The following is an 8589-nucleotide window of genomic DNA, read 5'->3' as shown; positions in this document are numbered from 1 at the left end:
TTCAGGGTTGCAGGGTCATGGACGACCTGGAAATAGTGTTTTCCATGCCTAGAATTAATTCATATTAATAACACCTTTTAAAAAATGGGAAATTTCTAGTAAATAATTTTTTTTTTTATAGTTAAGCTATTCTCTAAAATATTTGATCAGCTATATATTGTTCTTATGTAGAGGAAAACTTACTTATAAGCCAAAATTATGTCTGAGTTTTTGCACAGATCATTCCTTTTGAGTCTGTTCTTTTCAACAAATTGGCCAAACTGATTCACAATTTGGTCTGAAATTGAATGATCAAAATCCTTAATTTCAAACAACTGTAAAGGACATGGGAGAGTCATGGAAATACATTGATTAAAAGGGGTGGGAACGTCTTAGTTATGTATGAAACCTCAGTCCCTAAGACGAATGGAACGAGGCCTTGCGTTTGCCAACGCATATGGGAATGTCCTTCCACACAACCTAGTTAAAACCTCTCTACAATAATGGCTACGGTGTTTGGCCCTCATGTGGCTGAAATAAATAATTCTCTACTATTATTCTGATATTTCACATAGTGAAAGTAGTGATCCTAACTGACCTAAGACAGGGAATGTTTTCTATGATTAAATGTCTGCAATTGTGAAAAACTGAGTTTAAATATATTTGGCTAAGGTGTATGTAAACTTCTGACTTCAACTGTATGTCTTGTAAAGACACGGCATTTGCCCATGCCAAATCTTACCGTGTGACAAAGGCGATCATGTCAACGATGCTTGGAGATGGACATTACTTTCATTGATCCTCTATAGCACACAAAGAGCTGATCTGACATTCTGACACAGGGCATAACGAATGCAAGAATTTTTCCTCATCCAAATTAAATGGAAGAGGGAAGAATGCTTGAAGATGAACCACCTGCACTCCGTTCAGGGGCCACATATGCAGGTTCCACAGCTTGGCCTGGGGATGCCAGATTGTGCCTTGAGCCTGATAGAGGAAATCTCTCCTCATCGGTGTTTCCCATGGTGAGCTGTATAACATCTCATCAGAAACCATAGCTGATTGTGCAATTTTGGCACAATTAACAGAACTGGTTACCCCTAGATTTCTGACCGTTTTGGAAGTTGTTACTGTAGTTGAACCCAGCTACATGGTGATGTTGTGTTCAACAGCAGGGTTGGCTGGAAAGACAAGGAGCTCAGTCTTAGCTGGGTTGAGGTGCAGGTGGTGTTCCTACATCCAGGCCGAGATGTCTGCCAAACAGGCAGAGATTCAAGCAATCGCTGTGGTGTCATTGAGCTGGACAGACAAGTAGAGCTGTGTGTCATTGGGTAGCAGTGGTAAGAGATATACAATGCTTGAAATAACCAAAAAACAGAAGATTTCATACAAAGATTTATACTTTGTCTTCAAAGACAAAGGAAAACTGTCTCTAACAAGGACAGAAAGAGATGTGGAAGGTCAGATGTACAATTAAACAAGAGGATAAGTACATCAGAGTCTCTAGTTTGAGAAATAGACGCCTCACATGTCCTCAGCTGACAGCTTCATTGAATTCTACCCGCTCAACACCAGTTTCATGTACAACAGTAAAGAGAAGACTCAGGGGTGCAGGTCTTATTGGAAGAACTGCAAAGAAAAAGACACTTTTGAAACAAAATCAAAAAAGGTTAGAGTGGACAAAGAAACACAGACATTGGACAACAGATATTTGGAAAAGAGTTTTATGGATCTTAACCCATTGAGCTTTTGTGGGATCAGCTAGACTGTAAGGTGTGTGAAAAGTGCCCGACATGACAGTCACATCTATGGCAAGTGCTACAGGAAGTGTGGGGTGAAATGTCACCTGAGGATCTGGACAAACTGACAGCTAGAATAACAAGGATCTGCAAAGCTGTTATTGCTGCACATGGAGGATTTTGTTATGAGATTCTTTGAAGTAGTTTAAGATTCAAATAAAAATTCAAATAGTAATAATAATTTGTCATGTTATTATTGTCCTGGCTGTACATTGTGATCAGTTGAATGCCATGGACTTTGGTGAATAAAAGTACCAATTTCTTTCCATTAGAGCAAAATATGTACATTATTCCAAAATGTTGGCCACCAGTGTACAATCTGACTTTTGTCACTGCAGTTGCAAGACACTTTATAATTCTGTGAGCCCATGACAAAACAACCATTGTAACAGGAGGTTGCAACGTGTCTGCGTCTACATTGGTGACTTTAGGTGACTCTTTATTTTGCATAATGTATGTCACTTTAAATTAAAAAAAAAAGTTAATTAGTGTACATATAAATAAGCAAGCAATATAAACATTTTAGAGAAAGTATGTTTTGTTTTTCGCATTGATATTGCTGTGTTTTCTTATGCTTTCAATCCCTTGTACAAGGGTTCCTTCACCACAGATATGCTTTTAGGATTAAATTGTGCCTAAATTGTATTTGATAGCTGTAGTGTACTGCACCAGGGGCATATTAGCCTTCTTCACAGGATACTTTTCAGAGATGACTTTTTAAAGCATTGCTGTCATACAAATGTAGATAGATGATTTAACTCTAAATGTGACGGAACATAAACCACCTCAGAAAATGAATTTGTTGTTTTCTAACACATTTTCCAAGACTCAAATTTCACACTATTTTAAATACTGTTTTATTTTTAATCTTACAGTTTCTCCAATGAAAATAACATGAAAAGATGTGATCATTTAATTCAAGGTCTGTGGCCTTCTCACAGTGTGCCATGGTGCTAGATAAAGATGGTGAACCTATGCCAGAGCTCTTATTCCAAGTCGCTTGACCTGAGTAATTGCAGATCTCTTTTGAATATTTTTGTAAGATATTTGGCCCCCCTCCCAGCCTCTCAAATATCTGTTGCCCCCATAGGAAACAGAAACATTTTAGGCTTAAGATCACTAGGTGATCACTTGTTACTTTGTAATGCTTGTTACTTGTTTCAACTATATTTAGTTCTTTATTCTGCAGCACATTGCAAAGCGCCATCTTTTGGAACAGCTTCTCTGTGAGAGAACACTTTTGAGAACTCAACTTGACCTGGATTACATGGAGTTTGTGTTTCGACAGCAGCTGTATCTCTTGACCGACTCTCACTGAACCTGCCATTCATCTGTAGAAACAACTCAAAACTGGTTAAACTGAAGCCCTTGTGGCCTTATACTACACATAAAGCAATAAAACAATCTTATTGTGGTCAATTATAATTAGGACATTCTAATGTGATACAGAAGTGCAATATTTAATTCAATGACTTTCCACTGAACGTGATTAATTTACCAATCTGAGATATTGAACTAGAGTCATTAGTTAGAGCACTGTGTAAAATGTAAACAACATGCCTAGAAGGATCCTGCAACTTGGCCTAACATACATGAATAGAGAAACCATTATTAGGCCCAACTTAGGAAACTAAATGGCAAGTACAGATCATGTACAGTATATGGTATAAAATGGTGAGAGAAATTAAAGGGCACCTATTATGGCATTTAAAATGTTCCTAATATTGTTTTGGGAGTCCCCAACAACAGTTTTACATGCATGCAATGACAAAAAACACTTTTGTTGTCTTATAATATGCATTTATGTTTACCTGATTTGCTCACCGACTCCCAAATGATTCGTTCAACGACTCATTTTTCCAAATCCCTCCTTTGCGTGACGCTAGTCTGCGGTGATTGGTCAGATGACCCAGTCAGTTTTGATTGGTATACTCTGTGCAGAGATTGTCGGAAACGGAACGCCCATCACCGCTTTGTAGTAAAAAAATCTAAATCAGAGAAGGAATTGGAGTTGATTTATGTTAGCGATCATAGCCCAAAGTTGGGTGGTAAACACCCAATCAGTTATTGTTTGCGTTAGCCCAACGCATAAACACATTGATAAAGCACTGCATAACTACAAGTTATTGCTCTATTCTTTATGACAACTCCAATAACATCGACAAACATTTCACATATTTCAAAAAAATTGACATTGGAGACCTAGAAGCTGCGCTGAGCGTAATTTACACAACACACACAAATACTTATTAAGCATGCTAAAAAACACATAAAAGAAACAATTATTAATAATACTTACAGGTTGTGATTCGGAGGAGGAAGCTGATCCAAATAAACTTGGTACTGAACCTTCCTTCAGTATCAACCGGCTCGCGAATCCACACTTGAAAGCATTTATGTTCGTAAAGCAATCGTCATTAAAATGACGCGAACACAGCACAAGATTCGGGCTATACTTGTGTGGTATAGTTGTAAATATAAACGCTAGCCACTGATTCTTCACATGCTCGTCCCTGGGCAGTGAAAAAAAGGTTGCTTTTACTTCAGAACACAGCGTCTTGTTGTCGACATGATGTTTTCGAGTTTTCCCTGGTGTCTGCGCGCGCAATGAGTGGGCGCGGCCAATTTGATAATTTTTCGTCTTGACGTCACAACGAAAAGGAAAATGACTCATTGGAAAAATGATTCATTAAATTGACTCAGAGTCGACTCCTACTTTTGAGAGAAAACAACTTTTTTTACGGTGAACTTTCATATATAAAACTTTGCAGGATGTTTTTGTTCACTTATATCTGTTACACACTACATGAAAGGTAATTTTCAAAATTCCATAATAGGTGCCCTTTAATAGTAAATGTTGGCTAATCGAAATACAGTATATGCCTAAAACAAACATGAGCCAAGATACTACAGTACATGTAACAAGGTGTTTTAGGATCAAAGGACAGGCTCGAGCAGATGACAATACAAAACGAAAAATGTTGAGAAACCAGCAGCATGTTCTCTGCACATACCTCCCCTGTTGATCAGCCGTCTTGTTAAATCGACTGTCTCGATTTGCTACATATTACTTTAGTACTACAATTGATAAAAGATAAATGACTCTGTAGTTTTACCTAACATCACAAGAATGCAACAGCTAGCTATTAAGCTGTAGTAAACATACAGTTTTCAAAGTGTCCGGCAAATATAAAAAGATAGTATGAAATCAGCTCTGTTAAATGAAAAAACAAAAAAATGCAACATAGTAATAATGACTCACATGCAGTGGGTCCCTTGATGAAGTCATATCTCACAAAGAACAGGTGAGTTTGTTATGGTTCTTCATAATAAAAGGGAGCCAATCACAACTGATTTCTGGGAAAAGGGAATAACCAATGATATTTGAGGTTACAGACAGCAAGAACCCACCTCATGATTGACTAAATGAAAAGGTGTCAGCGCGAGCAAATTTTGAAGAATGATTTTGCTCACGTGGCAGATGTTTCTTCCTTTTTCCTCACTGGCTTTAATCTATTGCTCGTGCAAGCGTCAATAACACGTACTGATTATATTTGCTGTCATTAAAAAACAACTTCAATTTGATGGGGAGCATAAAGATTAGACTTTGAAGCAATGAAAAGGTCATGTGATCTGATGAGTCCAGATTTACCCTATTCCAAAGTGATGGGTGCGTCAGGGTAAGAAGGGAAACCCATCATGCATAGTATCCACTGTACAAGCCTCTGGAGGCAGTGTTATGATCTGGGGTTGCTTCAATTAGTCAGGTCTAGGCCAATTGATGTTGACTTGATGAAGCCAACATTCTGTTATTTTACAAACTTGTTCCCCCCCCCAAAATCCCTAAACCAAGACCAAAAACTCTAATACTAACTCCTCCTAGAGCTTTCAAGCTACTTCCTTTAATTCAGCACAGTCCTTCAGACAGTTATGGAATAGTGCACTATGTGAGTTCTTAATAACAACGGTGTTACGTATTTAAAATACAAAATATGACATATTTGGACCAAAATAGATGTTAGAATGCACGATTAATCAAATAAAAATTGTGACATGTTTTAGTGTGATAATTAAACCATTTCGCATATACAGTGAAACATCACACGCGCTCTTGTGTGTGTGAGATGACAGAGAGCAGAGCACTATGAATTGCGCAGCACATGCTGAGTATGTATTTATTTAATGAAATAACAGTTTTATGGTGGATTAAAAATCACACTGGGCCATGTATCTAACTGCTTATCTGAAGGAGAGAAACTACTGTCAAAAACAGACAGCCTAAAATAAAAGCATGAATTAAATGAATGCATGTGTTTTTGCTTAAATATTACACTCGTTGGATGCATAAAATGTCTTGGAAATGTACTGGAAAATTGTACCTTGAAAAGAGTGGGAACCTTGTTAAATAAGATCTGTTAACTTACAACATTAAGTTCCAAATCAATGCCATTGTTGCACAAGTATGTGGCATGCACATTTGATTCATTTTAAACAAAGAACTAAAGATATATATATATATTTTAATTGATGTACAGAGTACTGAAGCAATTTGCCTCACACCACATTCCCATTGCACTTTAATGAAGATGCAAAATTTACTGCAATGCCAAAAAGCTAAATTTAAAAGAGTATTTTCAGTTTTCAACACAACAATGACAAAACACACATACACACAAACGATCAACTCAACCAGGGAATTGCTTAAAACGATCAGTATCCTTAAATGATGCAGGCAGTCTTCAGTCCTATAAAAATCTGTGGACTGACTGAAAATGTTTCAGGAATGGTTTGAGGAACATAACTAAGAGATTAAGGTGTTGACTTGGCCTCCAAATTCTCCAGATCTCAATCCAATTGAGCATCTGTGGGATGTGCTGGACCAACAAGTCCGATCCATGGAGGCCCCATCTTGCAACTTACAGGACTTAAAGGATTGGCTGTTAACGTCTTGGTGCCAGATACCACAGGACACCTTCAGAGGTCTTGTGGAGTCCATGCCTCGATGGCTCAGAGCAGTTTTGTAGACACGAGGGGGACCAACACGATATTAGGCAGGTGGTTTTAATGTTGTGGCTGATAGGTGTACACATTGTTTATGTGGCGGACCATAAAATAGTGTTTCCCATAGACTTACAGTACATTGAAGAAGGAGCCATATCTAGTGACCAGAATACCAAATTACATGATTAAAATTGTAGTCAGTAACATAATATCTTTGATTACATATTTAAGGTAATCTAATCTAATTGCTTTTGGATTACTTCTGACATAATTCTTGATTCATTGATTTGACACATGCATTTGAGTAGGATAAACTTGTACCATTTTGTCATAGTCTTGCTTAAAAACATAAATGAAAACTTAGTTAATGGATCAAAATCATTTATTTTTAAATTTATTCTGAGTGAAATAAAAAAATGCAATTAAAATGTTCTTACTACGGCAAGTTTGGCATTACAAACGGCATCCATATGTGATAACAAATCAGACCAGTAATATTTGTGAATCAATGTTTCAAAAGCATGTAAATGATGTAACATTAATGTAAGCAATTAGTGAAACTAAAACTAACTTTACCGCACTAATGCTGTCGGTTTAGCATTTATGTGTTGGTTATGTCTCTTCAGTATATATCTTCAGTGTAATTATGGGCAGTGCCTAGTATCAGGTCTGTGTGCAAATAGCCAACCCCCCTTTAAATAAATTAGGAACAATTTGTTGTCTTTACCGGATTAATATATTATACATAAAAGGTAATTGTAATCTAATTGTGTAATCCAGATTACATGTAATCCATTTACAGATCTTTGTTAAAAAAAAAAAAAAAGCACTGTTTAGTGCATTATGAGGTAACACTTTATTTTCATGGCCCCAAGTAGATAACTAACTGACTACAAGTGACTTATCTACTTTCTTGCTATATAGTAAACAGTGTTTTAACAAACATTCAGTAGACTTTCAGTAGCCTGTATATAGATCTCTATTAATTACCTACTTTATTGTTGAGTACATCAGTTCATTAAAAGGTCATTAATAAAAATCTATATACAGAAATGGGCCAATGGGGGGAATTTGGCTAGGCAACGTAGTTATACCCCTACTCTTTACGAGAAGTGCCCTGGGATTTTTAACGACCACGGAGAGTCAAAACCTCGTTTTAACGTCTTATCCGAAAGACGGTGCTTTTTTAAAGTATAGTGTCTCTGTCACTTTACTGGGGCATTAGGACCCACACAGACCGTAGGGTGAGCACCCTCTGCTAGCCTCCCTAATACCACTTCCAGCAGCAACCTTAGTTTTCCCCAGAAGGTCTCCCATCCAGGTACTGGCCAGGCTCAACCCTGAGAAGCTTTAGTGGGCAACCAGGTGAGAGCTGCTGGGTAATATGGCTGTTAATCTTGCCATGGCAGTCTTTAGGCACGATCATGATTTCAAGCTCGATTACACTTTCTAGAGCTTGATGCACGAGCAGAGTGCTAGATGTAATCGACCTTGAGATCGTGATCGCCAATGAGACTGCAGATGTCAAGATTAGTGACAAAGGAGTTAAAATTTGGTCTGTTCTCACCCAAAACCGATTGGATCGCTTCAGACGACATGGATTAAACCACTGGAGTCTTATGGGTTACTTTTATGCTGCCTTTATATGTTTTTTCGAGCTTCAAAGTGAAAAAAATAATTTCATAAAATTACAATAATACTAGGCTATATAAATATATATTTTAATTTGTATAATAATTTTTCATGGGCTTCTGAAAGTCAAAATACCATAGAAGTTAGTTATTGTTTCTACCGTAAAGGCGACATAACA

This window comes from Xyrauchen texanus, chromosome 16 (genome assembly GCF_025860055.1).
Source record: "Xyrauchen texanus isolate HMW12.3.18 chromosome 16, RBS_HiC_50CHRs, whole genome shotgun sequence".
Taxonomy (NCBI): Eukaryota; Metazoa; Chordata; class Actinopteri; order Cypriniformes; family Catostomidae; genus Xyrauchen; species Xyrauchen texanus.
Note: the sequence above shows the minus strand (reverse complement) of the source record.